This window comes from Ascaphus truei, chromosome 4 (assembly GCF_040206685.1).
Source record: "Ascaphus truei isolate aAscTru1 chromosome 4, aAscTru1.hap1, whole genome shotgun sequence".
Taxonomy (NCBI): Eukaryota; Metazoa; Chordata; class Amphibia; order Anura; family Ascaphidae; genus Ascaphus; species Ascaphus truei.
The window spans coordinates 15262871-15282965 of NC_134486.1; the positions used below are offsets into that span (position 1 = coordinate 15262871).

At 47.9% G+C, this 20095-nt stretch overlaps 1 protein-coding gene across 1 annotated transcript in view; it reads left to right on the forward strand.

Annotated features, from left to right (window-relative positions):
• The window catches only part of LOC142492234 (vomeronasal type-2 receptor 26-like), a 76803-nt gene that overhangs the window by 27196 nt on the left and 29512 nt on the right, over positions 1-20095 (forward strand). The gene's annotated exons all lie outside the window — the stretch shown is intronic.

The window sequence follows — 20095 nt, forward strand, 5'->3', positions numbered from 1 at the left end:
ACTTCAGAATCATAGTCTGCATGTTTAACTTGATTATCACTGATGCTGTTCTATTAAATCTTCAACATTCCAAATTATGTATGCTTACTGTATTATTTGATCAATTCTTCTTTAGGCCTCGGCCATGTTTACCGCTTGCTCGCGGAAGCGTGCTGACGAGCGCTCCCGCTCAGCACTGAGCCCCTAGAGCTGCAATTAGAGCGGCTTTAGTAGGGGCTCACCTGCGCTTCCGCAAGCGTGCGGAAGCGCAGGTCTTAGGGGAATTTAAAATTCCCCCACTTGCCGGGCGACAGGCCGGTCACGTGAGTGGTTTGCCCAATGAGGGCGAACCAGCTCTGTGACATCACTGGCCTTCCCCCGGCCAGTGACGTGCCCACCCTCGGCCCGCCCCCGGCCCACCCCCTGACGGCCTGCTGACAGCACTTGCGGTAAGCAACCGCAAGGCCAGGGAAAGCAACCGCTTTCCCTGCGCCTCAGCGCGCCAAAAGCACGCCAGCAGGGAGCCTGGCCGAGGCCTTATCCTTCTGTAAAACCCGGGTATCATGGCTATCATCACTTAAAATTCCTGTAAAGACACACTCAGCTGGAGCAGCGGCGGTGTCCAGCGGCTCCCGGGAGAGGGTGGGAAATGGCAGGGGTTGTGCAGGGTGGCGCCATCTTGCGCGAGTTCGCACATGTGCAGTTGGAGCTCCGGCGGCCCTTTCCAGTTGCGGATGCGCGAGGACAAGCGCACGAAGGGCTAGCCTACTAGGGAAGGCTGTTGGAAGGGACAACAAGTCCCTTGAGCCTCAGGAGTGCCCCACATGACGCCCGGGAGCCAATAGTGCTGGAGTATCTCCCTACTCTCAGGGATTGATACATTTTGCGTGTTGGAGACACGGCAGTCAGCGCCAGGAGAGTCTAGGGGAAGGAGGTGAGGGTGCAGGGGTCAGTGACCCACTGCATTAGGCCAGCAGCCCCCTAGGCCCGAGTTAGCCCCTGAGCCCCTCAGTAGATTGTGTCACTGCAGGGACAGGCCCTAGGTTAGGGACCCTGCCCCTTTTAGTGTCAGTAGCACAGTTAGGGACACAGCGGACGCTGCGTTTCCCATTCTGAGGCTTGGGATCAGGCCTACTCTGCAACAAGAGCGGAATAATCCCACAGTGGACATCCCTGACTGAGCACCGCGCTGGTGGAACCGGCATCGCCAAGGAGGTCGTTGGATCCTTTTCGAAGATTTGTTGAATGCCCAGGTGCAGCCGCACAGAGCAGGTATTGTAAATTAAGTGCACCAACTACAGAGAACTCACACATTGTGGCAGCGCTAACCACGGGACAAGGGTTATACTGTGGACACAGTGTGGGGGTACACGGTGGTGGGTACAAGGTTTACACTCCTAAGTGAGAGTGAATGACATTTGAGACTTCGGTACATGGTGTGGAGTTATCCCCCAGGGGGAGAAGTATTACAGAGTGACACAGTTATTGTTGCTGATACGGGTGTAATGTGTTATGTTTATTCTGCATTTAGTAAACTGTTATATTTATACTTCTGTGTATGTGGTTACTATATGTGGGTCCTGTGTGGGGTACATTCTACACTCCTAAAATCCTACACAGGTGGAGGCACTGTAAGAAAGATCATTCCAGAGGATTCACCCCAGGTTCCCTTCAGCGGAGGCTCAGGCCTCCTGTGAACCTGCAGGTATACTCACCACACCAGGTAACATATAGGTTCCCCCCCTCACATGCACTCTATCTGCGATTGGGACTGGGGGAATACCCGTTACATATATATCTACTATATATTTCTGAAAGCATTGTATGTATGTATGTATGTATGTATGTATGTATGTATGTATGTATTTTTCCCTGGTGTGTTCCCTGTCCCTAGCGGCAATCTCATTGGTCCCTTGCCCCACCCGCCCCCGCCCGCCCCCACACACCTCTCATTGGCCTCACACACTTACACCACCCCCTTGGCCCGCCCCCCACACCTCTCATTGGCGTCACACACTCACACCACCCCCTTGGCCCGCCCCCTCACACACTAACACCACCCCCTCACACACTGACACCACCACATTGGCCCACCCCCCACACCTCTCATTGGCCTGACACACTCACACCACTGTTTCAAGGCCCCCTTGGCCCGCCCCCGCACACCTCACCACTGCCTCACTCTCCCAGCCCTCACTGAGCTTTGGGAACGCACCTAACTCTCACTGCTCTGGGAGACGACGCTTCACAGCTCTCATCTCTGAATGCACTAAACCCTCTCACCTCTCAACGCACTAAACCGTCAGCAGCTGCTACCACCAAAAGGAATCAGGTACAGACTCTCTATATATTGTGTAAGCACCTGAAAACCGCAGGACACAACATAACTCACCTTCAGCCTCATGCGACACACTGCTTCACCGGAAAAATAAAGCCTTCCTGTCGGCACCAAATTTATTCATATACCGTCCAACACAACACTCCAAAAACACTCCGTTGCCACACAAACCCACCCCCCACCCCGCCACCCCCCACATCCCCCCACAACCCTCCCCCCCCACAAACACCCCCCCAAACACCCCCCACTCACAAACACCCCCCCCCTCACAAACACCCCCCACAAACACCCCCCCCCCCACAAACACCCCACCCCCGACTCACCTTCAGCCTCATGCGACACACTGCTTAACCGTTACAATAAAGCCTTCCTGTCGTAAAACCCCTTATAACAGGGTCGCGGAAAATACAAAATGGCCGCCGCATCAGCGCGTCTTCACCCCTTCACACCGCAGGACAGGAGATGGGAGGGGGGATGCCCCTCCGGTCCCGGCTCCCCCCTGTCACCACGTGACAGGCCGCGGGACGTGAGATGGGAGGGGGGATGCCCCTCAGGTCCCGGCTCCCCCCGTCACCGCGTGACAGGCCGCGGGACGTGAGATGGGAGGGGGCATGCCCCTCCGCTCCCGGCTCCCCCCTGTCACCGCGTGACAGGCTGTGGGACGTGAGATGGGAGGGGGGATGCCCCTCCGGTCCCGGCTCCCCCCTGTCACCGCGTGACAGGCTGCGGGACGTGAGATGGGAGGGGGGATGCCCCTCTGGTCCCCGCTTCACCTTCTCCCCACCGTTGTCCCCGCTGCCTGTGCAGGAGGAGGGGGGGGAGCGGGTGTTGGTGCTGGTGTGTGTAATTGTGTGAGACTGTGTGTGAGTGTCTGTGAGTGTGTGTAAGTGTGTGTAAGTGTCTGTGACTGTGTGAAACTGTGTGTAAGTGTCTGTGACTGTGTGTGACTGTGTGTAACTTTGTGTGACAGTGTGTGTAAGTGTTTCACAGTGTGAGAGTGTGTGTGAGTGTGTGTAAGTCTGTGTAAGTGTCTATGACTGCGTGAAACTGTTTGAAACTGTGTGAAAGTGTGTGTAAGTGTGTGTGACTGTGTGTGATTGTGTGTGAGTCTGTGTAACAGTGTGTGTGTGTGTGTGTGTGTGTGTGTGTGTGTGTGTGTGTGTGTGTGTGTGTGTGTGTGTGTGTGTGTGTGTGTGTGTGTGTGTGTGTGTGTGATGCACTGTGCAGTGTGAGCAATGAGCAGTGTGTCAGTGTGTGCAGTGTGAGCAATGACCACTGTGTGTGCAGTGTGAGCAGTGTGTGTGCAGTGTGCAGTGTGTGTCAGTGTGAGCAGTGTGTGTGCAGTGTGCAGTGTGTGCAGTGTGAGCAATGAGCAGTGTGTGTGAACTGTGTGCAGTGTGAGCAATGAGCAGTGTGTCAGTGTGTGCAGTGTGACCAATGAGCAGTGTGTGTGCAGTATGCAGTGTGTGTCAGTCTGAGCAGTGTGTGTGCAGTGTGCAGTGTGACCATTGAGCAGTGTGTGTGCAGTATGCAGTGTGTGTCAGTGTGAGCAGTGTGTGTCAGTGTGAGCAGTGTGTGTGCAGTGTGAGCAGTGTGTGTGCAGTGTGCAGTGTGTGTCAGTGTCAGCAATGAGCTGTGTATGTGTGTGTGCAGTGTGAGCAGTGAGCAGTGTGTGTCAGTGTGACCAGTGTGTGTGCAGTGTGTGTCACTGTGAGCTGTGTGTGTGCAGTGTGCGTCAGTGCGAGCAATGAGCAGTGTGTGTGCAGTGTGCAGTGTGTGTGTGCAGTGTGCAGTGTGTGCAATGTGAACAATGAGCAGTGTGTGTGCAGTATGAGCAGTGTGTGTCAGTGTGAGCACTGTGGGCCTCATGCAGTAAGCCCCGATAAGGCTTTTTCGGCATTTTATAGCCGTTTTTTGCCCTCCTGATTCAGTAAGCCCCGATAAGTGGGAATTATCGGCAACTTTTCTTCCGAAAAAAAAAATTTCGCCACCCGGCTGCCGATAAGCCACTTATCGGGACTTTTTTTTCCCGCCTGAATTCAGTAAGCCCCGATCAGCTTTTCTGTGCTGATCGGCAGGCCAGATTGGAGATTTTATGGCCAATCCAGCCCGCCAACTAAAGTTGGCAACTTGCTGAAGGAGAAGCATCGGCAAGGGCGACACTTAGGAAAAATCAGCCCTTTTTCCTGCCTGTGATTGATGCCGGGGGTCTCCGGAGCTGATACCCGCACCGGAGCCCCCCGGCATGCATCCGAGGCAGGAAAAAGGCATTTAAAAGCCACTTCATTACCTTAGCGGCTAACCGCTAAGGCAATGAAGGGGTTAACCCACCGTGCCAGCGTTATTGTGGGTAGCGGGGATGGGTTAGGGGGGTATTTGGCCCTGGGTGTGAGTTTAGGACTTGCGGGGGGGATGCGGGGGCACTTAACCCCTTCACGACCGTAGCGGTTAATACCGCTACGGTCCTGAAGGGGTTAAGGCCTCCCGCTACCCACCCACAAGCCCTAAACAACCACCGTTGGGGCTAATGCCCCCTTCACACACCCCCACTACCCACAATAATAAAAAAACACACCCCAGCCACACAATAACGAAATAAATAAATAATTAAATAATTATATATATATATATATATATATATATATATATATATATATATACCCAACAACACCTATACCCCCCTAACATACAGTATAGTAATGGGCAGAATGACTATTATCCACAAATGGATAATAGTGCAGTTGTCCATTTACAATACATACACAACAATAAAGACTTTAAATACATATAGCACTCACCCATGTCCCACTGCCACGATGAAGGCCTTCCTCATCTTCATCCTGCCCATGCCCCATCCGCTTCTGCAAAACAAACACAAGAATTACAACATCCAAATTAATGTCCCCTAACCCCTTAATCACCATAGCGGTTATTAACCGCTACAGTTATTAAGGGGTTAAGCCACCATCACCCACATACCCTCCCCCACAAAGCCCCCCAACCACCCTCACCCAATACCCACAGCGGAGTCCTACCAAATACCCTTGGGCCTAATACCCCCTCCCCCAGCACATACAGTACAATAATGTGCCAAATAACTATTATCCACATAGGGATAATACATTATTTGGCCATTATTAAACACATTCAATACCGTTAAAATGTAAAGAAAATTGTACTAACCTCATCAATAAGAAGTCTCCGTCGCCAGCATCATCCTTGGGGTCCGTTGCCAACATTATAAATAGCCACAACATTTGAATATCATTAACATAACACTGAACCCCTTAATCACCTTATCGGGTACTAACCTGAAAGGTAATTAAGGGGTGAAGCCATCCTGCAATGCCTACAACAGTTATGCATAACATCCTCAGTGAAATAAAAACCAATTGCCTAACCAAATTCCATTTAATCATTCAATCTGTAGGCTCACATGCCTCATAAAACATTGCATTTACAGTGTAAACATGTAGCATAACATGTAAACTGCATGTACACGCTGCAAATCAATGTTAACAATACAATAATCTCACTCAAATCGCCATACATCACAAGAAGTATATTATTTAATCCAATAAACTCACCATCAATGAATTACCACACATCACTTACATCCCTAAACAATTAAAATACCATCCATACCAATTACACAATGAACTAAAGCTATCCTAACAGAGAACAACTTCAAAACATAGTCAAAAGTACACCAACAATTTCAATATACTAAAGCAAGGCTTTCCATATCCTACTGTATGGCCTGGAAGCCCAAAACTTACATCTGTCTAAAAATAAAATACATTTAGTACACATCAATGCATAGCCTCAATGATTAACAATACAGAATTAGAAGCTTTAACAACACTATCATTTCTTACCCTGTATATATATCTGTACACATACATACAGACATACATACAGTGGGAAGAAATGATATGCATTATAAAAAATGAAAACATGAAAAAGCAACACAAAAAACAGTTACATTAAGTACATTTCTTTATTTAACTTACCATTACTTGCCCCCACCGACTCCCGTTGATCAGCTTACTCACGTACCAATCCACGACACCATCCACGACACCATCCACGACACCATCCACGACACAATCCAGGAACAAATCCACGAACCAAACCAGGAACCAATCCAAGAACAAGTGCAGGAACCAATCCAGGAAGCAAGCCACGAAGAAATCCACGAAACAATCCACGACACGATCCAGGAACAGGAACCCATAAAAGAAAAGAAAAAAACAAATTAAACATTAAAATAATAAAACATGACAATCAAGGGTTGTACTAGTTTTATTCTTAGTGAATCTGTATTAAAATACCTTGTTCCGGGGTCTTCTTGATGTCCGGTGCCACGCCCTGGTCTTCAGTCTTCAGGAGGAGGTCCGTCCTCCTCGGCATCTGCCTTCAAAATGAGACGACATAGGCTTTTAAAGGCCTATGACGTCACATTTGTCGTCATATGGTTCCCACGTGTAAGGATGTGCTCACCACAAACGAGACGGGACCGCGGTGCTGAGGTGGGATAGGAAAGAACGCCACCCACAGCCACGAGGGCACGTCTTGATTGAAGAGTGGTCTGGGATTCCGGATCGGGGTAGGAGAGGTACGGTAGGTAGAGAGGCCGTTAGCCAGGTCCGGGGTTAGAGAGAGGGACGTTGTCGTTTACCGTAAGCCAGGATCGGGATTCCAGAGGTGCGGAGAGTCGTGTAGCCGTATGCCGAGTTCGGGATGCCAGAGGTACAGGAAGACGTAGCGGAAGCCGGTTCAGTTCACGAGGAAGTCTGCGAAATAGAATAAGGAGGCAGAGAGAGGTGAGAACAACTGGTTCTATGCTCAGCCAACGAGTCAGTGATTCTGCCAGGTATATATAGGAGAGAGGGTCCAATAGCAGTGCAGCAAGGTGGAGGTGTGTGGAAGGGCCAGGCTACCGCAGGGATAGGTCCAGAATGAGTCCCATGGGAGGAGCCATAAAGCCCAGTAGTCTGAGTGCATTTGATTGCAGCAATGTTTTGATGCGCTGTACCTTTAAGGGGTTGGAGCGACGTCGTGTGGCCAGGCCTCCGTATAGCAGGGTTTGCGTGCGCGTGACCGGGTGAAGCCGTCAGCCCGAGATTAGAAGTGCAGTCCTGGCGTGCGCGCGCGCGCCCACGTGAAGCAGTGACCGGTGCTCCGGTGAGGGAATGAGAGTGTGCTGCGGGGATCACCGTCGGAGCTGTAGGTGAGTGAGGAGCACGCCGAGGGCGGCGTGACTCCCAAACCCTCACAGTACCCCCCCCTTCAGGGGCGACCTCCGGGCGTCCATGACATGGCTTGGAGGGATGCTTGCGATGGAAAGCCTGAACGAGGCGAGGCGCGTGGAGATCCCGGTGGGAAATCCAGGAACGTTCCTCAGGTCCAAAGCCCTTCCAGTGAACCAAATATTGTAACCCTCCTCTGGAGATCCTAGAATCCAGGATAAACTGAACCTCGTACTCCTCTTGACCTTGGACCAGAAGAGGAAGTGGAGATGCCGTGGACTTAGAAAAGCGAGAACTCCGGAATGCAGGTTTAAGTAAGGAAACATGAAAGACTGAAGGAATCTTCAACGAGGGTGGAAGACGCAAACGATAAGCCACAGGATTAATCCTCTTGACCACAGGAAAGGGGCAGAGAAACTTAGGTGCTAACTTCATGGTAGGAACCTTTAAACGAATGTTCCTGGAGGAAAGCCAAACACTGTCTCCTGGGACGAATTCCGGAACCTGGCGTCGAAGACGATCTGCCTGAAGTTTCTGTCTCCCAGTAGCCACCCTTAAGTTCTCCTGAGTCCTTGTCCATAAGTCCTTTAAGCGGGAGATGCGTTTATCAACTGCTGGTACTCCTGAGGGTATAGGAGAGAAGGGTAGGCGGGAAGGGTGAAAGCCATAATTTATGAAGAAGGGCGATTCTTGAGTGGAGTCATTGCGAAGGGAGTTAAGAGCAAACTCAGCCCAAGGAAGTAGATCTACCCAATCATCCTGAGTCTCGGCTATGAAACACTGAAGGTATTGTTCCAGGTTTTGGCTGGCCCTCTCCGTCTGCCCATTGGTCTGTGGGTGGTAACCCGAGGAAAAATGAAGTGAAATACCCAACCTTCGAGAAAAGGCTCTCCAAAATCTTGACACAAACTGGGACCCACGATCAGAGACGATGGTTGCAGGTACTCCGTGAAGACGAAAAATCTCCTGGATAAAAATGTCCGCAAGCCTGGAGGAATTTGGAAGACCCCTTAAGGGCACCAGGTGAGTTTGTTTGGAAAAACGATCAATTACCACAAGGATGGTATTCTTTCCTTTGGAGTCTGGGAGCTCCACAATGAAATCCATAGAAATATGGTTCCAAGGACGGTCTGGAATGGGTAAGGGAAGAAGAAGGCCTGCAGGTCTAACCCGGGGTACTTTATTGCGAGCACAAGTGCCACATGCTTTGACGAACTCCTCCACATCCTTAGCCCTCTCAGGCCACCAGAAGGTACGTTGAACAAGGTCGTTGGTTTTCCGTATCCCTGGATGTCCTGCAGACTTAGAGGAATGGCACCACTCGAGAACCCTTTTGCGGTGTTGAGGCGCCGTGTAGAGTCTTCCCTCTGGAACCTTGAGCCCCATAGGAATCTGTGATTGCTCGGATTGGATCTTGCCCATGATATCAAACGAGTTGGCGGACAGGATACATCTAGAGGGAATAATTGTCTCTAGCTGCTCTTCAGACTTGTCTTCAGCAATGAATTGTCGAGACAGAGCATCCGCCTTTAGATTTTTGGAGCCAGGGATGAAGGAGATGAGAAAATTGAATCGAGAAAAAAATAATGCCCAGCGGGCTTGTCGAGAGTTCAAACGACGTGCCCCTTCTAAGTAGAGAAGGTTCTTATGGTCTGTAAGAATGGTTATAGGTGTCTCAGTACCTTCTAAGAAGTGTCTCCACTCTTCTAGTGCCAATTTGATCGCCAAAAGCTCCCGGTTCCCGACATCATAATTCCGTTCTGCGGCCGAAAATTTCTTCGAAAAGAAGGCACATGGATGCAGTTTAGCTAAGGGAGATGTCCTCTGTGACAAGACGGCCCCAGCCCCGATGTCCGATGCATCTACCTCCAAGGTAAATGGAAGTTTAGGATCCGGGTGGTTGAGGATGGGAGCAGACACAAAAGCCTTTTTTAGCAGATCAAATGCCCGTATGGCGGTTTCAGACCATGATGAAGGATCTACACCTTTCTTAGTGAGAGCCGTTATGGGAGATACTGTAGAGGAAAAATTGCGGATGAAACGTCGGTAATAGTTTGCAAAACCCAGAAAGCGTTGCACGGCTTTGAGAGTGGTAGGACGAGGCCAGTCCAAAATAGCCTTAAGTTTCTCTGGATCCATGTTGAAACCGGAGTCAGAGATAACGTATCCCAAAAACGCCACCGATTTGAGGTGGAACTGACATTTCTCCAATTTCGCAAAGAGATGGTTCTCCCGAAGGCGTAACAGCACTTGTTGAACATGGTCGATGTGTTCTTGAACGGATTTAGAAAAGATGAGGATGTCATCTAAGTAAACAATAAGAAATGAATTAAGAATGTCCCGAAAGATCTCGTTAACAAAATCCTGAAAAACTGCTGGTGCGTTGCACAAACCGAATGGCATAACCAGATACTCGTAGTGGCCGTCATGGGTGTTAAAAGCAGTCTTCCACTCGTCCCCCTCTCGTATCCTTACTAAATTGTAAGCACCTCTCAGGTCCAGTTTAGAAAAGATAGTAGCTCCCTGGAGGCGGTCGAAGAGTTCCGGAATCAAAGGCAGAGGGTATCGATTTTTGCGTGTGATATTATTCAAACCCCGGTAGTCGATGCATAGACGGAGAGAACCGTCCTTCTTCTTGACGAAGAAGAATCCTGCTCCGACCGGGGAGGAAGATTTTCTGATGAAACCCCTTTCTAAGTTCTCGGCAATATAAATGTTCATGGCTTTAGTCTCTGGAAGAGAGAGAGGGTAGGATCTTCCCCTGGGAAGAGGTGCTCCAGGAAGTAGGTCAATGGGACAATCAAAAGACCGATGCGGTGGTAGTACCTCGGAACGTGCTTTATCGAATACGTCACGAAATTCCCAGTACACAGAAGGTAAGGAGTTGATCTTCTCTGATATGGTAGATACGCCACCGATCTTCTGGAAAACCCTGGTACATGTCTTGACACAAGAAGGAGCCCACTGTACAGGTTCCCGATCCGTCCAGTCGATGCGAGGATTATGAAGTTGGAGCCAAGGAAGACCCAAAATCAACTCAGCAGAGGGAGTGTGGATTACATCGAGAGTAATGATCTCCGTATGGACGTCGACGAACTGCAGTAGAAGAGGTACCGTCTGTAGTGTGATGAATGCCGGATTTAGAGGTCGACCGTCAATGGCCTCCAGACCTACAGGCGTCCTCCTGTTGATAAATGGAATATTGTTCTGTCTAGCAAAAGTCTCATCAATGAAATTACCTGCAGAACCGGAATCAATGAACGCACGTGCCCGGGTGTGAAACCCTTCTCCAGACAGTATTATAGGCAAGACTATCCTGGTAGGAAGGATGTTTTGGACGATGGGAGAAAGGGTCAGTATTCCCAATGAAACTCTCCGGGATCTCATTGGGAGCTGGCGTTTCCCGGTCTGTGGGGACACTGGGGTAAAGCGTGAGTGGAATTGCCACAATACATACAAAGTCCGGCCGTGCGCCGACGTTGCTTCTCAGCAGACGACAGCCTGTTGCCCCCCAACTGCATTGGTTCAGGAATGTCCCCGGAAGAAGGTGACGGAGCCACGAAGGTGGGAGCAAGACTTCTTGGAACCCGTTGACGGTAATGAGAACGTTCGTATCTCCGCTCCAGTAGGCGCTGATCCACACGGATAGCCAGAGCGATTAACTCCTCCAGGTTAGTAGGACGATCTCGTGCGGCGAGTTCATCCTTTAGAGTTTCAGCCAGACCTTGCCAGAACGCAGAAGATAGAGCCTCGTTGTTCCAACCCGTCTCAGCAGCAAGAGTGCGGAACTCCACGGCATACACGGCAACCGAACGATCTCCTTGAGTTATGTGGTGTAGAGCAGAAGCTGCCGTTAACTTCCGTGCTGGAGTATCGAAAACTCTTCGGAATTCCTCGACGAAAAGATCGATGTCCTGCGTGAGAGCCCCCTGTTGTTCCCAGATGGGAGAGGCCCATGCCAGTGCCTGGTCGGTGAGAAGGGAGTAGATGTAGCCAACCTTGGAGACAGAAGACACAAAGCGAGAGGGGGAGAGACGAAATTGAACGAGACATTGGTTAATGAAACCCCGGCATCCTTGTGGATCCCCCGCGTAGTGTTTGGGAGGAGGAATACGTGGTTCTGGAGTGAACGGAGGTATCGGGAAAGGATTTGCCGGTGCCACGGGTGGAGATTGGCGCGTGAGGCCTCGAACTTGAAGAGTAAGGGCGTGGACGCTTTGCTGTAAAGCATCCATTCGTTTATCAGATTGGTCCAGATAAGACTCTAATCTTGTAAAAAGAGCAGTATGGGCATTTAAAGTCCGCTCCACCTCAGCGGGGTCCATTTTTGGTGGGCTGAGCATAATGTAAGGATGTGCTCACCACAAACGAGACGGGACCGCGGTGCTGAGGTGGGATAGGAAAGAACGCCACCCACAGCCACGAGGGCACGTCTTGATTGAAGAGTGGTCTGGGATTCCGGATCGGGGTAGGAGAGGTACGGTAGGTAGAGAGGCCGTTAGCCAGGTCCGGGGTTAGAGAGAGGGACGTTGTCGTTTACCGTAAGCCAGGATCGGGATTCCAGAGGTGCGGAGAGTCGTGTAGCCGTATGCCGAGTTCGGGATGCCAGAGGTACAGGAAGACGTAGCGGAAGCCGGTTCAGTTCACGAGGAAGTCTGCGAAATAGAATAAGGAGGCAGAGAGAGGTGAGAACAACTGGTTCTATGCTCAGCCAACGAGTCAGTGATTCTGCCAGGTATATATAGGAGAGAGGGTCCAATAGCAGTGCAGCAAGGTGGAGGTGTGTGGAAGGGCCAGGCTACCGCAGGGATAGGTCCAGAATGAGTCCCATGGGAGGAGCCATAAAGCCCAGTAGTCTGAGTGCATTTGATTGCAGCAATGTTTTGATGCGCTGTACCTTTAAGGGGTTGGAGCGACGTCGTGTGGCCAGGCCTCCGTATAGCAGGGTTTGCGTGCGCGTGACCGGGTGAAGCCATCAGCCCGAGATTAGAAGTGCAGTCCTGGCGTGCGCGCGCGCGCCCACGTGAAGCAGTGACCGGTGCTCCGGTGAGGGAATGAGAGTGTGCTGCGGGGATCACCGTCGGAGCTGTAGGTGAGTGAGGAGCACGCCGAGGGCGGCGTGACTCCCAAACCCTCACACCACGGCCCTGATTGGGCCGTGAAAACCATGTGTTTTGGCCGATGTAAAAAAATTGATGACGTCACTTAAAGGCAATGCCAGCACAGCCAATCAGAATGGCTTTGCTGCTATTGCCTTTAAGAAAACGTCATGAAATGACACATGGCCGGACTCACATGGTAAGCCAGCCAATCAGAGTAGGGATGGAGTTGCCACGCTCTGATTGGCTGGCTTACCATGTGAGTCCGGCCATGTGTCATTTCATGACGTTTTCTTAAAGGCAATAGCAGCAAAGCCATTCTGATTGGCTGTGCTGGCATTGCCTTTAAGTGACGTCATCAATTTTTTTACATCGGCCAAAACACATGGTTTTCACGGCCCAATCAGGGCCGTGGGAACCATATGACGACAAATGTGACGTCATAGGCCTTTAAAAGCCTATGTCGTCTCATTTTGAAGGCAGATGCCGAGGAGGACGGACCTCCTCCTGAAGACTGAAGACCAGGGCGTGGCACCGGACATCAAGAAGACCCCGGAACAAGGTATTTTAATACAGATTCACTAAGAATAAAACTAGTACAACCCTTGATTGTCATGTTTTATTATTTTAATGTTTAATTTGTTTTTTTCTTTTCTTTTATGGGTTCCTGTTCCTGGATCGTGTCGTGGATTGTTTCGTGGATTTCTTCGTGGCTTGCTTCCTGGATTGGTTCCTGCACTTGTTCTTGGATTGGTTCCTGGTTTGGTTCGTGGATTTGTTCCTGGATTGTGTCGTGGATGGTGTCGTGGATGGTGTCGTGGATGGTGTCGTGGATTGGTACGTGAGTAAGCTGATCAACGGGAGTCGGTGGGGGCAAGTAATGGTAAGTTAAATAAAGAAATGTACTTAATGTAACTGTTTTTTGTGTTGCTTTTTCATGTTTTCATTTTTTATAATGCATATCATTTCTTCCCACTGTATGTATGTCTGTATGTATGTGTACAGATATATATACAGGGTAAGAAATGATAGTGTTGTTAAAGCTTCTAATTCTGTATTGTTAATCATTGTGGCTATGCATTGATGTGTACTAAATGTATTTTATTTTTAGACAGATGTAAGTTTTGGGCTTCCAGGCCGTACAGTAGGATATGGAAAGCCTTGCTTTAGTATATTGTAATTGTTGGTGTACTTTTGACTATGTTTTGAAGTTGTTCTCTGTTAGGATAGCTTTAGTTCAATGTGTAATTGGTATGGATGGTATTTTAATTGTTTAGGGATGTAAGTGATGTGTGGTAATTCATTGATGGTGAGTTTATTGGATTAAATAATATACTTCTTGTGATGTATGGCGATTTGAGTGAGATTATTGTATTGTTAACATTGATTTGCAGCGTGTACATGCAGTTTACATGTTATGCTACATGTATACACTGTAAATGCAATGTTTTATGAGGCATGTGAGCCTACAGATTGAATGATTAAATGGAATTTGGTTAGGCAATTGGTTTTTATTTCACTGAGGATGTTATGCATAACTGTTGTAGGCATTGCAGGATGGCTTCACCCCTTAATTACCTTTCAGGTTAGTACCCGATAAGGTGATTAAGGGGTTCAGTGTTATGTTAATGATATTCAAATGTTGTGGCTATTTATAATGTTGGCAACGGACACCAAGGATGATGCTGGCGACGGAGACTTCTTATTGATGAGGTTAGTACAATTTTCTTTACATTTTAACGGTATTGAATGTGTTTAATAATGGCCAAATAATGTATTATCCCTATGTGGATAATAGTTATTTGGCACATTATTGTACTGTATGTGCTGGGGGAGGGGGTATTAGGCCCAAGGGTATTTGGTAGGACTCCGCTGTGGGTATTGGGTGAGGGTGGTTGGGGGGCTTTGTGGGGGAGGGTATGTGGGTGATGGTGGCTTAACCCCTTAATAACTGTAGCGGTTAATAACCGCTATGGCGATTAAGGGGTTAGGGGACATTAATTTGGATGTTGTAATTCTTGTGTTTGTTTTGCAGAAGCGGATGGGGCATGGGCAGGATGAAGATGAGGATGGCCTTCATCGTGGCAGTGGGACATGGGTGAGTGCTATATGTATTTAATGTCTTTATTGTTGTGTATGTATTTTAAATGGACAACTGCACTATTATCCATTTGTGGATAATAGTCATTGTGCCCATTACTATACTGTATGTTGTGTATTGCTGCTATGTTTATTGGGGGCATTTGTCCCCAATAAACATGCTACTATGCGTTAACCCCTTCATTGCCTTAGCGGCTATCCGCTATGGTAATGAAGCAGCATTAATGTATTTTAATAATATTGTGCGGAAGCAGGAGGCCCCCTGAGCTGAAGCGCATTTATTTGTGGCTCAGAGACCCCCTGCCTCCCGAGTTACAGGCCCTGGTTTGGGCCATCGGTTACAGTGTGGACGCCATGTTTATTGCGGGGACGCTATAAACATGGCGGCGACACTGCCACCCGATGACACATACCGGGGCCTGTAACTCGGGAAGCAGGGGGTCCCTGCTCCACAAAGCAATGCGGTTCAGCTCAGGGGACCCCCTGCTCACTGTACAGTATAATTAAAAAGACATTCATGCTGCTTCATTACGGTTGCACATAGCCGCCAAGGTAAGGAACGAGTCTTTATTGATGTGTGTGTATTTTATTCATACTGTACATGTGCAGAGGGTCTCCGGAGCAGAACCGCGTTGGTTTGAGGTCCGGGGACCCCCTGCCCCCCGAGATACAGGCCCCTTTATGGGTGCCGGTATCCCTCTGGTTTGTTTACAGGTCGCGGTCACGTGATCGGGACTTTTAAACGCCGAGGGATACCGGCACCTCATAAAGGGGCCTGTATCTCGGGGGGCAGCGGGTCCCCGGACCTCAAACCAACGCGGTTGAGCTCCGAAGACCCCCTGCACATGTACAGTATGAATAAAAGTTGTTTTTAAATACTTTTTTTGGTGCCTATGTTTGCGCTGAGAGAGCGGCTTGTCTCTCTCAGCTGCAAACATCTATCGGCACCAAAGGCTTATCGGGAGCCTTATCGGGAGCCAGGCTGTATCGCCACAGGTCATCGGCAGCTTTGCTTTCGCAGTGCTTCAGCAGGGATCGGAAGGATTCGGCCCTTACTGAATACTGCGAGGGCAAATCGCCCAAAAAAAACATTTTCGCAATTCGTGCCGAAAATTTTGTATCGGGGCTTACTGCATGAGGCCCTGTGTGTGCAGTGAGCAGTGTGTGTGCAGTCTGTGCAGTGACAGTGTGTGCAGTGTGTGCACTGTGCAAAAAATACAAAATAAAAACATTTATTTCAATTTACAAATTTATTTATTTATTTATTTCGCCGTATAACGAGGCGCGTTATAACGGCCTTTCCCTGTACATTTATATACTGTTTGCAAACACTCCGGTGCCACACAACCCCCCCCCCCACCACAACCCCCCCCCCCCCCACCACCACAACCCCCCCCACTCACCTTCAGCCTCATGCGACACACTACTACACCAGAAAAATAAAGCCTTCCTGTCAGCACCAAATTAATTAATATACCGTGCAACACAACACTCCACAAACACTCCGGTGCGACACAAACCCACCCCCCCCCACCCTACCACCCCCCCTCCCCCCAAAAACCCCACAACCCCCCACAAACACCCCACCCCCAACTCACCTTAGGCCTCATGCGCCACACTGCTTAACCTTTAAAATAAAGCCTTCCTGTCGGCACCAAATACACGTAAACCCCCCCCACCCCCCCACAAACCAAACCCCCCACACACACCCCCAACAACCCACCCCCCCATACCCCCCCCCACCTTTCCTAGCGGGAAATTTAACTCACGGGCAACGCCGGGTCTCTCATTTTATATATATATATATATATATATTTTTATATATATATATATATATATATATATATATATATATATATATATATATATATATATATACTAGCTGAGAGACCCGGCGTTGCCCGTGAGTTAAATTTCCCGCTAGGGAATACTCTATAAGAATAGTGTGAGAGCAGCCAAAGACCCCTTTATCTACATCAAATACCCACCACTATGGACTAACTATTGAAGGACTGGTTGTACTTTTTTATACATTTTTCTTGTTCTTTTTTTAGCACCTTTTTGCACTTTTAAGCTTATTTATATTGGTTGTGTTTTAATAGAGTTTATTAGGCAGTATAGTTTATATTTATATGTAATTATATATATATTATCATGCACTTTACACAATCCATTTGATTGATGGAACTATAGTTCACTTATTATATAATATATCACGTTACTGTTTTTGGCGCTACAATTTTTTGCTTTTATATATATATATATATATATATATATATACTGTATATATATATTAAAATTGCTGACTTCTCTATAACAGCAAGCAAAACAAGATACTTTATTTAAACTTTTTATTTTTAGTCACATATTCTACTTTTGTTCATATTGGTTCTCACAAACCTCGGGGGGCCACAACTAATACTTTGGTCTGGTAAAAAATATATTAGTGAACTATACAGTACAATCATTTAAACTGGTTACAAAAGAATCTTAAAATAATATTCCATACAGTACCTCTAATAGGTATTTCATACACTGTGATGTCCCGTAGAACACAGACACAGTGCTTTCACTCAAATCACTAAATGTGGCAAACTAACATTTCACTCCATGACATATAATAATTACTCCTAAACTATTTACCATAATCTATCTAAAACAAAAAACAAACCAACAAACAAAAAACAAACCAACAAACAAAAAACATTTGAAAGGATGTCCCCTTTTGCCAATTCTGCGATCTGTCGCAACTGGAAGTGACGCGATGGACCAAACCGGAAGTGATGCGGCACGATCTCGGGAGTGGGGTTGAAAGCGAACTCGAAAGCTGCGCTCCTTTAATTTTTATGTGTCTATGCACATAGTGCTAAATGTGAGTGTAATATTTATTGCTTTATAAATATATATACAGTGAACATGCAATGTTGCACTAAGAGTGTCATCTCTTTTATTGAGAGTCTGTCCTGCTGAAGCCTGGCACTTCATATCAAGAAAGTCTTCCATACTACTTACACACTGCTGGTATTTTATTAAGAAATTGAGAGTCCCCACTTGTGATTTTTGAAGTTGTTTTTCCTGTAGAACATACTACACTATATATTTTCATTTTTTCCACATACGGTGACATCTGCGCTCCCCACGAGTTTCTTTGAGCATATAAACGGCAGGTGCCCAATGATCAGCTAGCAGCGAAGAGCTTAACCGCCCACTGTCACGGTAGACCAGGTTTTACCAACACATTTATACCGGGATTCTGGATTGAGCACAACAAGAAGGGCAAAATACATTGTACTTTATTTATTTTCAGACAAACACACAAAATTCACAATTACACTGGATAAAACACTTACTGGGATGGGGAAACGAAATCAAATGTCCATTGAACGAAACAAAGTCTCTGGACACCCCTGCACTCATGCAAGTAGGTGCGAGCTTTGAGTCGTGTGACAGTCCTTGGCTAGGGGCGCAACTTGTCACCCCTATATCATTGCTGAAGGGAAAGATTTTGTAATGTAATGTGAATCCCCAGCTCAAGCTAATTCTGGTAGAGGGTGTAAACCTTCGTTACGATGTAGGTTAATCCCTCACACTCCAGAACCGTTGATGCTAAATCTTGGACGTTTCTTGGTTGCTCTTAGGTGAATCTCACTAAGACTGGACTGCAGGCATGTTTATAGGGTTTAGCGCCCTATCCCTAACATCCACAGTCAATCCTCCCGTGGGAACAATGTTTCCCACCTATCCCAGACTTGCCAGTAGTTTGCAAAGAGGGCAGAAGTTGCTTCCCTGTTTTCTCCGAGCATGTGCCAACTTGACACCTGAGCTAGTTAACATACCGGTCCCAACCTTCTACCTGACGACAGCAAGTCTGGGGTTTGGCTACCAAGTGTGAAGTGTCCGTACTTCACACCGGTATATGGCACTTACAAATATCCTGGGTACCCTAACACCTCAGGTCTCTGAGGCTTTTCAACTCCGGACTTCTCATAGACACTGGGGCACACCTTAGCAGGGTGCCTTTTGAAGTTCGGAGATGAAAAATCCCTCAGCTCATTCATCTATAACACAGGGGCGTGTTAATAGATTCATTGCCGGGCTGGCAGGAAAAGATTCCTGCCTGTACATTTAAAACTCATTGAAATACATTTTATTGATAAATCTATGTTCTGTGTATGGAACAAACATAAAACTCATGTGTATCTTAATGGTTTCTTTTCCACTAGCTGCACTCCAAAAATTAGAGAGCTAGATCTTTCCTAGCGTGAGCTATCCACTTAATTGAAGGGGCTCTGTGATATGGGTTGCGGTTTGATCTATAATCGGTCTGGGTTACAAGCCGGCATACAATGTATCCGTCCTGGCTTTTGATCAGTAACCGCAGACGGGAGCCACCAATTCAGCTCAAGTGGATAACGAGACAGCAGGATAGTAAGTATCAAGAAGGCACTTCAGCTAAACCGCAGACCACTTATTCAATTGACTTTGTGATTTCAATGTCTGGGGTCTGAAAACTGATACTTATCTTTAACACAGTTACTTATTCACAGTCACACTACTTCAATCAGCACTTGGCACAGTGCCAGCAGCTCCCCCTTGTGCTGCAAATACAGTTAGCACATTTTTCATTCATTCCTTTAACTGCAGCTAGCTGCTAAGCTGCAAATCAGGGAAAATAAAGGTAGTGTAGGGGAAAACATGGTGTTATGTTGGCAATACATTTTAACCCCTTCTGTCCCAACACGGTTTAGGGTTAACCAGCTGGGCATAATACCTTTATTATTGGCCTGGTTAACCCTTCCACCACCACACCCACTCAGTAGTGAGCGGCCAATGGTGGAGTGGAGGCAGAGAGAGCTGCAGGTGCATTTGATTAAGGATGATGTGAGTAACGATTAACTCGTTGTGTGCTGTTAGTTGCACAACACTGGTGCGTGGTTCACTTTGTGCGTAAAGCATCACAGGACGTGGTGCAGGGGTGGGGCCTGGATATGGCAGTGTCCTCTTGTCTGATGACGTGGCACCTGGGAGTAGCTTCCCTGGTCTGATGGAGCTTGTTGCAGTGGTGGGACCTAACGCTGATCCTTACAGGGAGTAGGTTTTGATTTTGCCTTAAAAGGAAAGTGTGCCTATTTGTTTTATTTTGGAAAGTAAACAACTGCAGGTTTAAAGTCTAAAAACATACCTTTCGACTCTTACTGACCCTACCACGAGGCCATACTGCCCCAAAAGTTAGACCCTTTATGCGCTGACACTATGTAACAGGGAACGGCTGTATTACTTATTCTGCGCTGTGTATGCAGCAATGCTAGAAATGAAACATTATTATA